This window comes from Thalassophryne amazonica, chromosome 9 (assembly GCF_902500255.1).
Source record: "Thalassophryne amazonica chromosome 9, fThaAma1.1, whole genome shotgun sequence".
Classification (NCBI taxonomy): domain Eukaryota; kingdom Metazoa; phylum Chordata; class Actinopteri; order Batrachoidiformes; family Batrachoididae; genus Thalassophryne; species Thalassophryne amazonica.
Genome location: NC_047111.1, coordinates 92,840,179 through 92,858,908, shown reverse-complemented (window position 1 = coordinate 92,858,908; position 18,730 = coordinate 92,840,179).

The window sequence follows — 18,730 nt, the reverse complement described above, 5'->3', positions numbered from 1 at the left end:
TCATTTTTGAACCTTTGGGTATTTTGTTCATATGATGCTCATATTTTGGCACTAATGTATAAAAGATGAATTCACCATTCCCCAATATTTGTCATTACTGAAACGTACAGATTCAGCAGGATTTTCTCACAAGAATGTGCCGTTGTTGTAAACAGCAAACATTTAAGAATGTATTCCTTGTCAGAATATGTCGGGTGTTCAGCTGGTTTAGTCATCCATGAGTTGCTCTTGGCTGTTGAACAGAGCAGAGGACCATGTTCAAGTGTTTTGACGTACTCCTGAAATAGCAAATGTCAAGGAGGTTGGACGGGTGTTCTGTTAGGAACTCCTACATGAACAAAGCATCAAAGGTACTGGCTATCACATGATGGGGGGGGGGGGGGGGGTGCAGACTTGATTTGTCTGCTAAAATACCACTTGCGCTTTTTGAAATTTTGCTTCATGACATCACCAAAGGACTCTTGTGGTAACTGCTGTGCAGACTCGCTGCAATATTCACACAATTATGCTGCAAGATTACTCAATAAAACATAAATTAATTAACTTCCAATGTACAGGAAAGAAATACAATCCAAATCCAAAACTATTAATCCTGCATCATCTTCACCACCCAGGTAACCAATCGCCCTGATTGTATTTCTCCTTTCATTGTCAGGATGTCTCAGGGCCTGTGAGCTCTTCACTAGCTGACAACATCTCAGCTGAAAATATCTCATTCTGTGTAGCAGAGCTGCATTAATTTGTTTCATGCTTCACTATTTCCTTTAATGGCCTCCTTATGTTAGACTCCATGTAGCCGTCAACAGGAGCATGATCTGGATCAGCTTTCATGTATTTATTATTATCTTTCTCCCCTCTCATCTTGTTCAGAACTTTGAACAATGTTGAGTTCACTTTCCTAACCCTCTGTGCTCCCTCACCGTGCTGCTGTCACGACAGAGACATGACAGCACCATTTAATAGGAAATCTTTCTTCTAAATGTAGCAACTGGATTTAAAAGATGAGGGTGTGCTGGGGGGAGATTTTGAGGCCATTTATTTTCTCTAACTTGTCATAAAGCATGACGTCTCTTGTTCCATTTTCCAGGTGTATTGTGAAACATCTTCATCATGCCGGAACGTAGGGTTTTACTAAGTCAGCCAGGTAGGAAGGTGCCAGTCCATGAAGAATTTTATAGGCTACTAGGAGAACCTTAAAATCTGCTCACAGAGACAGGCAGCCAGTGAAGAGACGCCAGAATGAGTGTAATGTGGTCAAATTTTCTGCTTCATGTCAAAAGTCTGGCAGCAGCATTCTGAACCAGTTGGAGACCCCTAATGCTGGACTGTGGTAACCCTGAAAATAGGATATTGCAATAATCCAATCTAGAAGAAACAAAAGCATGAATCAGGGTCTCAGCATCAGCCATAGACAGCATGGGACGAATCTTCACAATATTTTGCAGATGGAAGAAAGCAGTCCTCGTGATGCCCTTAATGTGGAGGTCAAAAGAGAATGTAGAATAAAAAATTACCCCAAAATTCCTCACTTTGTCCGTATGATGTATAACACATGAGCCCAAGCTAAGCACTAGCTGGTCAAATTGGTGCCGATACCTTGCTGGACCAAGAACCATCATTTCAGTCTTATCAGAGTTTAAAAGTAGGAAGTTGCTAGACATCCAGCTTCTCACTGACGCAAGGCAATCTTCTAAAGATTTTATTTGATTGACATTGCCAGCAATTATCGGTATGTACAATTGAGCATCATCAGCATAGCAATCAAAGGCCTTCCCAAAACACCACAGTATATGCCCAAGGGGTGCTACATACAGGGAAAAAAGCACGGGGCCCAGAACAGATCCCTGTGGAACCCCAAACTTCAAATAACTAAGATTAGAAGCAGTGTTATTGTACAAAACACAAAAAGAAGTGTTGTGAAAGTGTAGGTACACGGACCCACAACAGGGGGCGCAAATGAACGGACAATGGAGGAAGTCAAATAGCACTTTTACTGTTGTGAAATAAGCACAACAAACACGACAAATTACAATAGTAGATAATGAAGTCAAATCACAAAAGGTGTCATGTGGGCAGGCTCGAAGATAGAAGACGTCTGTCCAAAGCAGAACCGGAACCACACGATTTCCTCCGCCACCGAACCCCGGGAATACTGGAGCCGCCAAGTCCCGAACTCCCAGGTGGCCTCTGCCTCCGCTTGTCGGATCTGGTACTGCTGGCAAGGCACAAAAACAGTTAGATGTGGGTGCGTTTGCACCCAGCAATACGTATGGTGGAAACACCACCTCCACCTCTCGTCAGGAAAATACTGGTAAGTGCAAGAGTGTGAGTACTTATCCAAAAAAGTCCAATACAGTCTCCAGCTGTACTACTCACTATCTGCTATCCAACACACAAGCAACAAAGTATTATTGTCAAGAACACAATTGGCTGAGTACGTTACCTCCTCGGTAGAGCGATATCTCGGCAAAGAGGTGGAGATGACGTCTTGCTGATATACCGATGCAGATCAGATGATTGGTGACAGCTGTCATAGGTGATAAGTGACAGCTGTCACCCCGGCTGCTCCTGTGAGGCGGCAGCGCCCTCTGGTGCCTGGAGCCCGCACTCCAGACAGGGTGCCCTCTGGTGGTGGTGGGCCAGCAGTACCTCCTCTTCAGCGGCCCACACAACAAAGAAGGACTGGACAGGTATGACGTCAACCACGCAAGGGCACTTCCAGTTTTCCCAAAATTATTCTCCAGCCTATCGAGTAAAATATGATGATCCATAGTATCAAATGCAGCACTAAGATCTAACAACACCAAAACTGTGGTTGTGTCAAATCAAATCAAATCAATTTTATTTATATAGCGCCAAATCACAACAAACAGTTGCCCCAAGGCGCTTTATATTGTAAGGCAAGGCCATACAATAATTACGGAAAAACCCCAACGGTCAAAATGACCCCCTGTGAGCAAGCACTTGGCAACAGTGGGAAGGAAAAACTCCCTTTTAACAGGAAGAAACCTCCAGCAGAACCAGGCTCAGGGAGGGGCAGTCTTCTGCTGGGACTGGTTGGGGCTGAGGGAGAGAACCAGGAAAAAGACATGCTGTGGAGGGGAGCAGAGATCAATCACTAATGATTAAATGCAGAGTGGTGCATACAGAGCAAAAAGAGAAAGAAACACTCAGTGCATCATGGGAACCCCCCCAGCAGTCTAAGTCTATAGCAGCATAACTAAGGGATGGTTCAGGGTCACCTGATCCAGCCCTAACTATAAGCTTTAGCAAAAAGGAAAGTTTTAAGCCTAATCTTAAAAGTAGAGAGGATGTCTGTCTCCCTGATCTGAATTGGGAGCTGGTTCCAGAGGAGAGGAGCCTGAAAGCTGAAGGCTCTGCCTCCCATTCTACTCTTACAAACCCTAGGAACTACAAGTAAGCCTGCAGTCTGAGAGCGAAGCACTCTATTGGGGTGATATGGTACTATGAGGTCCCTAAGATAAGATGAGACCTGATTATTCAAAACCTTATAAGTAAGAAGAAGAATTTTAAATTCTATTCTAGAATTAACAGGAAGGCTTTTCAGGGAACTTTTAGGACAACCTGATAATAATGAATTACAATAGTCCAGCCTAGAGGAAATAAATGCATGAATTAGTTTTTCAGCATCACTCTGAGACAAGACCTTTCTAATTTTAGAGATATTGCGCAAATGCAAAAAAGCAGTCCTACATATTTGTTTAATATGTGCTTTGAATGACATATCCTGATCAAAAATGACTCCAAGATTTCTCACAGTATTACTAGAGGTCAGGGTAATGCCATCCAGAGTAAGGATCTGGTTAGACACCATGTTTCTAAGATTTGTGGGGCCAAGTACAATAACTTCAGTTTTATCTGAGTTTAAAAGCAGGAAATTAGAGGTCATCCATGTCTTTATGTCTGTAAGACAATCCTGCAGTTTAGCTAATTGGTGTGTGTCGTCTGGCTTCATGGATAGATAAAGCTGGGTATCATCTGTGTAACAATGAAAATTTAAGCAATGCTGTCTAATAATACTGCCTAAGGGAAACATGTATAAAGTGAATAAAATTGGTCCTAGCACAGAACCTTGTGGAACTCCATAATTAACCTTAGTCTGTGAAGAAGATTCCCCATTTACATGAACAAATTGTAATCTATTAGATAAATATGATTCAAACCACCGCAGCGCAGTGCCTTTAATACCTATGGCATGCTCTAATCTCTGTAATAAAATTTTATGGTCAACAGTATCAAAAGCAGCACTGAGGTCTAACAGAACAAGCACAGAGATGAGTCCACTGTCTGAGGCCATAAGAAGATCATTTGTAACCTTCACTAATGCTGTTTCTGTACTATGATGAATTCTAAAACCTGACTGAAACTCTTCAAATAGACCATTCCTCTGCAGATGATAAGTTAGCTGTTTTACAACTACCCTTTCAAGAATTTTTGAGAGAAAAGGAAGGTTGGAGATTGGCCTATAATTAGCTAAGATAGCTGGGTCAAGTGATGGCTTTTTAAGTAATGGTTTAATTACTGCCACCTTAAAACCCTGTGGTACATAGCCAACTAATAAAGATAGATTGATCATATTTAAAATTAATTAATGGTAGGGCTTCCTTAAGCAGCCTGGTAGGAATGGGGTCTAATAGACATGTTGATGGTTTAGAGGAAGTAACTAATGAGAATAACTCAGCCAGAACAATCGGAGAGAAAGAGTCTAACCAAATACCGGCATCACTGAAAGCAGCCAAAGATAACGATACGTCTTTGGGATGGTTATGAGTAATTTTTTCTCTAATAGTTAAAATTTTATTAGCAAAGAAAGTCATGAAGTCATTACTAGTTAAAGTTAAAGGAATACTCGGCTCAGTAGAGCTCTGACTCTTTATCAGCCTGGCTACAGTGCTGAAAAGAAACCTGGGGTTGTTCTTATTTTCTTCAATTAGTGATGAGTAGTAAGATGTCCTAGCTTTATGGAGGGCTTTTTTATAGAGCAACAGACTCTTTTTCCAGGCTAAGTGAAGATCTTCTAAATTAGTGAGACGCCATTTCCTCTCCATCTTACGGGTTATCTGCTTTAAGCTGCAAGTTTGTGAGTTATACCACGGAGTCAGGCACTTCTGATTTAAAGCTCTCTTTTTCAGAAGAGCTACAGCATCCAAAGTTGTCTTCAATGAGGATGCAAAACTATTGACAAGATACTCTATCTCACTCACAGAGTTTAGGTAGCTACTCTGCACTGTGTTGGTATATGGCATTAGAGAACATAAATAAGGAATCATATCCTTAAACCTAGTTACAGCGCTTTCTGAAAGACTTCTAGTGTAATAAAACTTATTCCCCACTGCTGGGTAGTCCATCAGAGTAAACGTAAATGTTATTAAGAAATGATCAGACAGAAGGGAGTTTTCAAGGAATACTGTTAAGTCTTCAATTTCCATACTGTAAGTCAGAACAAGATCTAAGATATGATTAAAGTGGTGGGTGGACTCATTTACATTTTGAGCAAAGCCAATTGAGTCTAATAATAGATTAAATGCAGTGTTGAGGCTGTCATTCTCAGCATCTGTGTGGATGTTAAAATCGCCCACTATAATTATCTTATCTGAGATAAGCACTAAGTCAGACAAAAGGTCTGAAAATTCACAGAGAAACTCACAGTAACGACCAGGTGGACGATAGATAATAACAAATAAAACTGGTTTTTGGGACTTCCAATTTGGATGGACAAGACTAAGAGTCAAGCTTTCAAATGAATTAAAGCTCTGTCTGGGTTTTTGATTAATTAATAAACTGGAGTGGAAGATTGCTGCTAATCCTCCGCCTCGGCCCGTGCTACGAGCATTCTGGCAATTAGTGTGACTCGGGGGTGTTGACTCATTTAAACTAACATATTCATCCTGCTGTAACCAGGTTTCTGTAAGGCAGAATAAATCAGTATGTTGATCAATTATTATATCATTTACTAACAGGGACTTAGAAGAGAGAGACCTAATGTTTAATAGACCATATTTAACTGTTTTAGTCTGTGGTGCAGGTGAAGGTGCTATATTATTTTTTCTTTTTGAATTTTTATGCTTAAATAGATTTTTACTGGTTATTGGTGGTCTGGGAGCAGGCACCGTCTCTACGGGGATGGGGTAATGAGGGGATGGCAGGGGGAGAGAAGCTGCAGAGAGTTGTGTAAGACTACAACTCTGCTTCCTGGTCGCAACCCTGGATAGTCACGGTTTGGAGGATTTAAGAAAATTGGCCAGATTTCTAGAAATTAGAGCTGCTCCATCTAAAGTCGGATGGATGCCATCTCTCCTAACAAGACCAGGTTTTCCCCAGAAGTTTTGCCAATTATCTATGAAGCCCACCTCATTTTTTGGACACCACTCAGACAGCCAGCAATTCAAGGAGAACATGCGGCTAAACATGTCACTCCCGGTCCGATTGGGGAGGTGCCCAGAGAAAACTACAGAGTCCGACATTGTTTTTGCAAAGTTACATACCGATTCAGTGTTAATTTTAGTGACCTCCGATTGGCGTAACCGAGTGTCATTACTGCCGACGTGAATTACAATCTTACCAAATTTACGCTTAGCCTTAGCCAGCAGTTTCAAATTTCCTTCAATGTCGCCTGCTCTTTCCCCCGGAAGACAATTGACTATGGTTGCTGGTGTCGTTAACTTCACATTTCTCAAAACAGAGTCGCCAATAACCAGAGTTTGATCCTCGGTGGGTGTGTCGCCGAGTGGGGAAAAACGGTTAGAAATGTGAACGGGTTGGCGGTGTACACGGGGCTTCTGTTTAGGGCTACGCTTCCTCCTCACAGTCACCCAGTCGGCCTGCTTTCCCGGCTGCTAGGGATCTGCTGGAAGGGAACTAACGGCGGCTAAGCTACCTTGGTCCGCACCGACTACAGGGGCCTGGCTAGCTGTAGAATTTTCCACAGTGCGGAGCCGAGTCTCCAATTCGCCCAGCCTGGCCTCCAAAGCTACGAATAAGCTACACTTATTACAAGTACCATTACTGCTAAAGGAGGCCGAGGAATAACTAAACATTTCACACCCAGAGCAGAAAAGTGCGGGAGAGACAGGAGAAGCTGCCATGCTAAATCGGCTAAGAACTAGTAGCTGCGCTAAGCTAGCGGATTCCTAAAAACACACAAAGTGAATAATGTGTAAATAATTTAGAGGTGATTCAGCAGAGGGAGTGCTTTAGTTAAGGCATGTGAAGATTACACTGTGAAACAAATCGTTATCTAGTTAACTAGATCAATCTAACTGCACAGATTAAACAGCTAACAGATACAGCAAAACACCGCTGTGCTCCGGAACAGGAAGTGATACAATACCGCAGTGAGAGCCAACCACCAGTAGAGGCAAGCAAGTACTCCACAGAGACATCTCTCACTAAAGTAGTGAGAGATGTCTCTGTGGAGTGACATTTTCTAAAAGCAGACTGCAGTGGCTCAAAAAGATTATTCTCAGTAAGGTGGTCCATGAGCTGCCGTGAAACCACTTTTTCCAGAATTATAGAATTTTAATCATTTCCAGCACAGTTGGCCCAAGAATGGGCCACAGGGCCTTAAACAGTTTTGTTGGTATGGGATCAAATAAGCAGGTTGTACTTTTTGTAGACATCACGAGTTTGATCAGCATGGCTAGTGAGATACTATTAAATTCAGTAAATCTAGGCAACACCTCAGTGGTAGCGCCCACCTCAACAGCAGGGTGCAGTGGCTGAACCAAGGCATGCTCGACCTAATATTTTATATTTTCTTCTCAAAATAATTCAGCAAGTCCTATGTTGAAAAAGGCGAACGACCAACAGGTGGCTCTCCATGAATGAGAAATGCTACTGTGTCAAACAAAAACTTTGAATTATGCTTTGTTTTTATTAATCAAATTTGAATAGTAGGCCCACTTTGTAGCAAGGAGTGCATGCTTCTAATCTAAGATAGCATCACGCCATGCAAGGTGGAACAGCTCTAATTTGGAACTACGCCATTTCTGTTCCAAATCTCTAGCCTTCTGCTTAAGGTCACACAAGTAACCGTTGAACCGAGGTGACTGTGCCTTGGGAAGGCATGGCCTTAATAGAGGAGGCGCAATCTTATCAAGTGTAGTTTTGAGCACTGAATTTAAGCTATCCTCAAGACTGTTCACTGACTGAACATTCACCAAACGTGAAGCTAAAATTTCAGGCAGTCTGGCTTCGAGATCAGTCATAGTTGAAGGTAATAGACAAGGTTGTTGCTCCACCAAAGGCGGCACCATAAATGTAAACCTAATAAATGAGTGGTCAGAGACCACCGATGCAAAGAGGCAAGATGTCGATATTGGTGACAGCAAAGCCATGTATGAGAACCAAATCCAGGGTGTTTCCACTAATGTGCATTGAATCCTGAATGCATTGCTGGAATCCTAATGCATCCACAATTTCCATAAATAGAGGGGATCAGGGGGTTATTTATATGCATGTTAAAGTCACTAATAATCAAAATGTTATCTGCACTAGTTGACAGACTAGAGATGAATGCACCAAATTCATCTAAGAAATCAGAGTATGTGTTGGGAAAGTGTAGGTACACGGACCCACAACAGGGGGCGCAAATGAACGGACAATGGAGTAGGTCAAATAACAACACTTTACTGTTGTGAATGTGCACAACAAATATAACAGATTACAACAATAGACAAAAGTCAATTTACAAAGGTGTCGTGTGGGCAGGCTCGAAGATAGGAGACGCCTGTCCAAAGAAGAACCGGAACCACACGATTTCCTCCGCCACCAGACCCCGGGAATACTGGAGCCGCCAAGTCCCGAACTCCCAGGTGGCCACTGCCTCCGCGTGTCGGACCTGGTACTGCTGGCGAGGAACAAAAAGCAATTAAATGAGGCCGCGTTTGCATCCAGGAATCCGTATGACAGGAAAGCTACCTCCACCTCTCGTTGGAAAAGTAGTCCACGAAAAAACGCACAAAGTTATAATGAATACTGTCGAACAGTTAGCTGAGGTACGTTACCTTCCAGGTAGAACGATATCTCGGCAAAGAGGTGGAGGCGTCGTCCTGCTGATATTCCCCTGCTGATCAGATGATGGGTAACAGCTGTTGCAGGTGATGCGTGACAGCTGTCACCCTGGCTGCTCCTGTGAGGCGACTGCGCCCTCTCGTGCCTGAAGCCCGCACTTCAGGCAGGGCGCCCTCTGGTGGTGGGCCAGCAGTACCTCCTCTTCTGGCGGCCCACACAACAGGACCCCCCCCTCAACGGGCGCCTCCTGGCGCCCGACCAGGCTTGTCCGGGTGGCGGCGGTAGAAATCGGCCAGGAGGGCCGGGTCCAGGATGAAGCTCCTCTTCACCCAGGAGCGTTCTTCGGGGCCGTACCCCTCCCAGTCCACCAAATACTGGAAGCCCCGGCCCATCCTACGGACATCCAAAAGCCGGCGTACAGTCCAAGCCGGCTCGCCATCCGGGCAGGAGGCGGTGCCGGACCCGGAGTACAGAGGGGTGAGGTGTGATGTGGTTTTATCCGGGACACATGAAACACAGGATGGATCCGCAGTGAGGCCGGAAGCTGAAGCCTCACCGCGGCTGGACTGATGACCTTAAGGATCTTAAATGTGCCGATGTAACGGTCCTGTAGCTTGGGGGAGTCCACCTTGAGGGGAATGTCCTTTGTGGATAACCACACCTCCTGCCCTGGCCGATACGCAGGGGCCGGGGCCCGCCGACGGTCTGCATGGGGTTTTGCCCTCGCCCGGGCCTTTAGCAAAGCAGAACGGGCGGCACGCCACACCCGACGGCACTTCCGTAGGTGGGCCAGGACCGAGGGCACACCAACCTCTCCCTCAACCACCGGAAACAACGGGGGCTGATACCCCAGACATACCTCAAAAGGGGAGAGGCCGGTGGCTGAAGACACCTGGCTGTTATGAGCGTACTCGATCCAGGCCAAATGGGTACTCCAGGCCGCCGGGTGCGCGGCAGTCACGCAGCGCAAAGCCTGTTCCACCTCCTGGTTTACCCGTTCTGCTTGCCCGCACAGCTCCTATCCCTGAGTCCGAGGCGTCCACTTCAACCACTAACTGGCGACTAAGATCGGGCTGCACCAGAACGGGTGCAGACGAGAAGCGCCGTTTCAACTCCTTGAACGCGGCATCGCAACGATCCGACCAGGTGAAGGGGACTTTTGGTGAGGTCAGGGTTTGTCAGGGGGCTAACTACCTGACTGTAGCCCTTAATGAACCTCCTGTAGAAATTTGCAAAGCCGAGGAACTGTTGCAGCTTCCTACGGCTAGTGGGTTGGGGCCAGTCTCTCACCGCCGCAACCTTGGCCGGATCAGGAGCAACGGAGTTGAGGGAGATGATAAACCCCAGGAAGGACAAAGCTGTGCAGTGAAACTCACACTTCTCGCCCTTCACAAACAGCCGGTTCTCCAACAACCGCTGCAGGACCTGAGGTACATGCCGGACATGAGTCTCAGGATCCGGAGAAAAGATGAGTATATCGTCTAGATATACGAAGACGAATCGGTGCAGGAAATCCCGCAAGACATCATTAACTAATGCTTGTAACGTTGCGGGGGCGTTTGTGAGGCCGAACGGCATGACCAGGTACTCAAAGTGACCTAACGGGGTGTTGAATGCCGTCTTCCACTCGTCTCCCTTCCGGATCCGAACCAGGTGATACGCATTTCTAAGATCTAGCTTAGTGAATATTTGGGCTCCATGCAGGGGCATGAACACTGAATCCAACAGGGGCAACGGGTATCGATTACGAACCGTGATTTCGTTCAGTCCCCTATAATCAATGCATGGACGAAGTCCGCCGTCTTTTTTACCCACAAAAAAGAAACCTGCACCCATCTGGGAGGTGGAATTCCGGATCAACCCGGCGGCTAAAGAGTCCCGGATGTAGGTCTCCATTGATTCGCGCTCAGGTCGTGAGAGGTTGTACAGCCTGCTGGATGGGAACTCAACGCCTGGAACCAAATCAATGGCACAATCGTACGGACGGTGGGGGGGAAGGGTGAGCGCCAGATCCTTACTGAACACATCTACAAGGTCGTGGTACTCCACCGGCACCGTCCCTAGATTGGGCGGGACTCTGACCTCCTCCTTAGCCTGGGAACCGGGAGGAACCGAGGAACCTAAACATGCCCAATGGCAGGTCTCGCTCCACTGAACCACTACCCCGGACGGCCAATCGATCCGGGGATTGTGTTTTAACATCCAGGGGAACCCTAGAATCACGCGGGAGGTAGCAGGAGTCACAAAAAACACGATCTCCTCCCGGTGATTTCCTGACACCAACAGAGTTACTGGTGGTGTCTTATATGTGATTGGAGGGAGTAGGGAGCCATCTAGTGCCCGCACCTGCACAGGCGAGGTAAGCGCCACCAGAGGGAGCCCTATCTCCCTGGCCCATCTGCTGTCTAACAGATTCCCTTCAGAGCCCATGTCCACCAGTGCTGGGGCCTTCAGGGTTAAATCCTCATAAAGGATTGTAACTGGGAGTCGTGTGGCAATGTGGGTGTGTCCCACGTGAATGTCTCGGCCCACCCCTAGCCCAGTTTCTAGGGGCGGGCGTTGGTGTTTAACCGCTCGGGGCAGTCTCTTACCTGATGCTCTATCGAGCCACAAACAAAACACGCTCCGCGGGCCAGCCTCCTCTGTCTATCTGGTGCCCTAAATGTGGCCCTGCTCGTGTCCATAGCTTCGTCAGCAGGGGGAGCTGTAACCACACGGAGCGTAGGGGCCGTGGAGCGTGGGGAGGGCGGAACGCGGTCGGAACCGGAAGGGAGAGGGACGGCGCGTGCCCGGCCACGCCCTTCGTCTCGTTCCCGACGGCGTTCTTCTAACCGATTGTCTAATCGTATAATGAGATCGATAAGCCCATCTAAATCCCGCTGTTCGTCCTTGGCCACCAGGTGCTCCTTTAGGACCAATGACAGTCCGTTTACGAAGGCGGCGTGGAGGGCAGTGCTATTCCAGCCGGACCTCGCAGCCGCGATGCGGAAGTCGACTGCATAGGCAGCTGCGCTCCGGCGCCCCTGTCTCATTGACAGCAGCACGGCTGAAGCGGTCTCTCCTCTATTTGGGTGATCGAACACTGTTCTGAACTCCCTCACAAACCCATCATATGTCTGAAGGAGCCGTGAATTCTGCTCCCAGAGCGCTGTAGCCCAAGCGCGTGCCTCACCGCGAAGCAGGTTTATTACATAAGCTATCTTGCTGGCATCAGTCGCGTACATGACAGGACGTTGTGCGAAGACGAGCGAACACTGCATAAGGAAGTCCGCGCACGTCTCCACACAACCTCCGTACGGCTCTGGAGGGCTTATGTATGCTTCCGGGGAAGGTGGGAGGGGGCGTTGAACGACCTGTGGAACGTCACTGTTACGCACAGGGTCGACAGGAGGGAGAGCCGCAGCAGCGCCCTGAGGGCGCGCTTCCACCTGAGCGGCAAGAGCCTCCACCCTGCGGTTAAGGAGGACGTTCTGCTCGGTCATTAAATCCAACCGAGCCGTGAAAGCGGTGAGGATCCGCTGCAACTCACCGATCATTCCTCCTGCGGACGCCTGTGCGCCCTGTTCTTCCATTGGCCGTTCAACAGCCGGTTGACGCCCCTCGGGATCCATGACGTTGGCCGAGATATCCTGTTGGGAAAGTGTAGGTACACGGACCCACAACAGGGGGCGCAAATGAACGGACAATGGAGTAGGTCAAATAACAACACTTTACTGTTGTGAATGTGCACAACAAATACAACAGATTACAACAATAGACAAAAGTCAATTTACAAAGGTGTCGTGTGGGCAGGCTCGAAGATAGGAGACGCCTGTCCAAAGCAGAACCGGAACCACACGATTTCCTCCGCCACCAGACCCCGGGAATACTGGAGCCGCCAAGTCCCGAACTCCCAGGTGGCCACTGCCTCCGCGTGTCGGACCTGGTACTGCTGGCGAGGAACAAAAAGCAATTAAATGAGGCCGCGTTTGCACCCAGGAATCCGTATAACAGGAAAGCTACCTCCACCTCTCGTTGGAAAAGTAGTCCACGAAAAAATGCACAAAGTTATAATGAATACTGTCGAACAGTTAGCTGAGGTACGTTACCTTCCAGGTAGAACGATATCTCGGCAAAGAGGTGGAGGCGTCGTCCTGCTGATATTCCCCTGCTGATCAGATGATGGGTAACAGCTGTTGCAGGTGATGCGTGACAGCTGTCACCCTGGCTGCTCCTGTGAGGCGACTGCGCCCTCTCGTGCCTGAAGCCCGCACTTCAGGCAGGGCGCCCTCTGGTGGTGGGCCAGCAGTACCTCCTCTTCTGGCGGCCCACACAACAGTATGGGCCAGTTGGCCTATAAATAGTGTCAAAGTAACATAACTGATTTCCATTTTTATGACCCTGACAATACGTAGCATCGTGGGCATAATGTAGAATTAGATGCTCAAACAAATTGTATTTATGACACCCAACAGTTAATAAGTTAAACCTGGATTTATAAATAAAAGCAACACACCCACCTTGCCTCACATCATGAGAAACGTGGCTAAATGTGTACGCCGGTGGGCAGGCCTCATTCAGAGGAAGGACAGCTGTGGATTTAAGCCAGGTTTCACATAACCCAGTCATATCTAAACGATGATCCACAATTAAATCATTAACCAGCAATGACTTCATAACCAATGATCTAATGTTAATGAGACCCAAACTAAGGATTGATGTCACCTTCAGTTGCTTCTTGGACTTGGCCATCACAAGTGTATCTGTGTCACCTCACTGGTGTTAAATCCTACAAAGGACACCTGTGTGAACAAAATAGCAGCTTCTGGCTTCAGCATTTAAATAAATGAATACAAAAATGAAAACATTCAATGAAAACCTTCAAAAACACTTTTAAAAAGGCCTTTTTTTACAATGTTAAAAGTATAAAGAAAACTGGGGATCCATGGGCTCGAGATTGGGTAGTGTTTATAAAACAGGTAATTGACATTTTTCAAGGATAGTAATAAATTATGTAAAGTTTCTATAATGATTTGGAATGGCGTGTGAGCCCAGAATGTAATTATCAATGGCCATTGTTCACTGTTGTTAGCTAACATCCGTAATTTCTTCAGCAATATTAGTCTTATCAACATTCCATTTTGGCAGCATTCATCCTTCACCCCAAAATACATAAGCATACCAAATGGCAAATGTCAGCTCTCGCCAGTTTGTGCGTGATCATCAAAGTTATATTCACAAACACGCAGGCATACACGTACAAAGAGGCCACTTGGCTTTTAATATATAGATGATTTGCTGGAATGGTACGTGAGTCCAGAATTTAATTATCAACATCCATTGTTCACTGTTGTTAGCTAATATCCTTAATTTCTCTAAAAATATTTGTCCTATCAACTTTCTGTTTTTGCGGCGTTCATCATTGACCCAAAATACATAAGCATACCAAACAGCAAATGTCAGAACTCCCCAGTTTCTCCGTGATCAAAGCCATACACACGCATACATGCATACAAGTACATAGAGACCCCTTGGCTTTTAATGTATCAATAGCTTTCCTCATGTAATTGTATATTGACAATCGGTCCACATTATTTTCACTTGTTAAGGTTCATTTCAAAAGTTTTCATCATAATAATAATAACAAAAGCAGCAAAGCAGTGATGTCACAGGAACACAAAGGATTGAGGGACCACTAACAATGCATAATTATGTAAGTATTCTATAAATTGGAATGTATCATCATAAGTGTGGTGAGCGTGTTAAACCTTCTTAAAATCATTTCCATAAGCGACTTCATTCATTCATTCATTTTCTATCCCTGCTTATTCTAATTAAGGGTCATGGGGGACTGGACCTTATCCTAGTGATCATTGGGTATGAGGCAGGTACACCCTGGACAGGATGCCAGTCTATCACAGGGCCACAAATAGACAGACAAACACAGCCACTCTCACTGTCAATTTAAAGGTTCCCATTCGTCAAACCTGCATGTGTTTGGAAGTAGGAGGAAGCCACCCAGAGGTAACCTAGGCAAACATAGAAACTCCACATGGGAAAAAATTCAAAGACCTTCCAGCTGTTAGGGAACAATGCTAACCACTAAGCCGCCATGCCAATCAGATAAGTAAGATAAGATAAGATAATCAGATTGGGAGCACAGCGGTGTTCTGCTGTTTGAACTGAGCTGTTTGAGTTCTTTGAATTAACAGTCTTTTTCAAGACTTTTTTACTTTTTTTTACTTTTTCACCGTGCTCCAACGCCTAAGGAAGACCTCTAACGGTCGAAGCATCGCGACGGAGCTCTTTTATCAGCTGGCCTTCATCAGCGTTGGCAGGCTAACTAGCTTGCTAACGCTTTCGTTTTTATTTTTGTTTTATTTTTTAGCACTGTTGTCGTGCTGCTCCACAGCTTGCCTAGTGGATTTTTATTTTATTTTAGCACTGTTGTCGTGTGTTACCTGTGCTGCTCCACAGCCTGTTCAGTGGATTTTTATTTTTTAGCACTGTTGTCGTGCGTTACCTGTGCTGTTCCACAGCCTGTTCAGTGGATTTTTATTTTATTTTTTAGCACTGTTGTCGTGTGTTACCTGTGCTGTTCCACAGCCTGCTCAGTGGATTTTTATTTTATTTTTTAGCACTGTTGTCGTGCGTTACCTGTGCTGTTCCACAGCCTGTCCAGTGGATTTTTATTTTATTTTTTAGCACTGTTGTCGTGCGTTGCCTGTGCTGCTCCACAGCCTGTCCAGTGGATTTTTATTTTATTTTTTACCACTGTTGTCGTGTGTTACCTGTGCTGCTCCACAGCCTGTCCAGTGGATTTTTATTTTATTTTTTGGCACTGTTGTCGTGTGTTACCTGCGCTGCTCCACAGCCTGTCCAGTGGATTTTTATTTTATTTTTTGGCACTGTTGTCGTGCGTTACCTGTGCTGCTCCACAGCCTGTCCAGTGGATTTTGATTTTGATTTTATTTTTTTTAGCACTGTTGTCATGTGTTACCTGTGCTGCTCCACAGCCTGTCTAGTGGATTTTTATTTTATTTTTTACCACTGTTGTCGTGTGTTACCTGTGCTGCTCCGCAGCCTGTCCAGTGGATTTTTATTTTATTATTTTTTTTTTTTTTTTAGCACTGTTGTCGTGCGTTACCTGTGCTGCTCCACAGCCTGTCCAGTGGATTTTTATTTTATTTTTTAGCACTGTTGTCGTGCGTTACCTGTGCTGCTCCACAGCCTGTCCAGTGGATTTTGATTTTGATTTTATTTTTTTTTTTGGCGCTGTTGTCGTGCGTTACCTGTGCTGCTCCACAGCCTGTCCAGTGGATTTTTATTTAGCGCTGTTGTCGTGCGTTACCTGTGCTGCTCCACAGCCTGTCTAGTGGATTTTTATTTTGTTTTAGCACTGTTGTCGTGCATTGCCTGTGCTGCTCCACAGCCTGTCCAGTGGATTTTTATTTTTATTTTATTTTATTTTTTAGCACTGTTGTTGTGCGTTACCTGTGCTGCTCCACAGCCTGTCTAGTGGATTTTTATTTTGTTTTAGCACTGTTGTCGTGCGTTACCTGTGCTGCTCCACAGCCTGTCCAGTGGATTTTGATTTTGTTTTAGCACTGTTGTCGTGCGTTGCCTGTGCTGCTCCACAGCCTGTCCAGTGGATTTTTATTTTTATTTTATTTTTTAGCACTGTTGTCGTGCGTTACCTGTGCTGCTCCACAGCCTGTCTAGTGGATTTTTATTTTGTTTTAGCACTGTTGTCGTGCGTTGCCTGTGCTGCTCCACAGCCTGTCCAGTGGATTTTTATTTTTATTTTATTTTATTTTTTAGCACTGTTGTTGTCCGTTACCTGTGCTGCTCCACAGCCTGTCTAGTGGATTTTTATTTTATTTTAGCACTGTTGTCGTGCGTTACCTGTGCTGCTCCACAGCCTGTCTAGTGTCGGATTCCCTGTTTGGGAATCCGCTAGCTTAGCGTAGCTACTAGCTCTTAGCCGTTTTAGCATGGCGGCTTCTCCTGTCTCTCCCGTACTTTTCTGCTCTGGGTGTGAAATGTTTAGTTATTCCTCGGCCTCTTTTAGCAGTAACGGTACTTGTAATAAGTGCAGCTTATTCGTAGCTTTGGAGGCCAGGCTGGGCGAATTGGAGGCTCGGCTCCGCACCGTGGAAAATTCTACAGCTAGCCAGGCCCCTGTAGTCGGTGCGGACCAAGGTAGCTTAGCCGCCGTTAGTTCCCCCCTGGCAGACCCTGTGCAGTCGGGAAGGCAGGCTGACTGGGTGACTGTGAGGAGGAAGCATAGCCCTAAACAGAAGCCCCGTGTACACCGTCAACCCGTTCACATCTCTAACCGTTTTTCCCCACTCGACGATACACTCGCCGAGGATCAAACTCTGGTTATTGGCGACTCTGTTTTGAGAAATGTGAAGTTAGCGACACCAGCAACCATTGTCAATTGTCTTCCGGGGGCCAGAGCAGGCGACATCGAAGGACATTTGAAATTGCTGGCTAAGGCTAAGCGTAAATTTGGTAAGATTGTAATTCACGTCGGCAGTAATGACACTCGGTTACGCCAATCGGAGGTCACTAAAATTAACATTGAATCGGTGTGTAACTTTGCAAAAACAATGTCGGACTCTGTTGTTTTCTCTGGGCCCCTCCCCAATCAGACCGGGAGTGACATGTTTAGCCGCATGTTCTCCTTGAATTGCTGGCTGTCTGAGTGGTGTCCAAAAAATGAGGTGGGCTTCATAGATAATTGGCAAAGCTTCTGGGGAAAACCTGGTCTTGTTAGGAGAGACGGCATCCATCCCACTTTAGAGGGAGCAGCTCTCATTTCTAGAAATCTGGCCAATTTTTTGGGATCCTCCAAACTGTGACTGTCTAGCGTTGGGACCAGGAGGCAGAGCTGTGGTCTTATACACCTCTCTGCAGCTTCTCTCCCCCTGCCATCCCCCTATTACCCCATCCCCGTAGAGACGGTGCCTGCTCCCAGACCACCAATAACTAGCAAAAATCTATTTAAGCATAAAAATTCAAAAAGAAAAAATAATATAGCACCTTCAATTGCACCACAGACTAAAACAGTTAAATGTGGTCTATTAAACATTAGGTCTCTTTCTTCTAAGTCCCTGTTGGTAAATGATATAATAATTGATCAACGTATTGATTTATTCTGCCTAACAGAAACTTGGTTACAGCAGGATGAATATGTTAGTTTAAATGAGTCAACACCCCCGAGTCACACTAACTGTCAGAATGCTCGTAGCACGGGCCGGGGCGGAGGATTAGCAGCAATCTTCCATTCCAGCTTATTAATTAATCAAAAACCTAGACAGAGCTTTAATTCATTTGAAAGCTTGTCTCTTAGTCTTGTCCATCCAAATTGGAAGTCCCAAAAACCAGTTTTATTTGTTATTATCTATCGTCCACCTGGTCGTTACTGTGAGTTTCTCTGTGAATTTTCAGACCTTTTGTCTGACTTAGTGCTTAGCTCAGATAAGATAATTATAGTGGGCGATTTTAACATCCACACAGATGCTGAGAATGACAGCCTCAACACTGCATTTAATCTATTATTAGACTCTATCGGCTTTGCTCAAAAAGTAAATGAGTCCACCCACCACTTTAATCATATTTTAGATCTTGTTCTGACTTATGGTATGGAAATAGAAGACTTAACAGTATTCCCTGAAAACTCCCTTTTGTCTGATCATTTTTTAATAACATT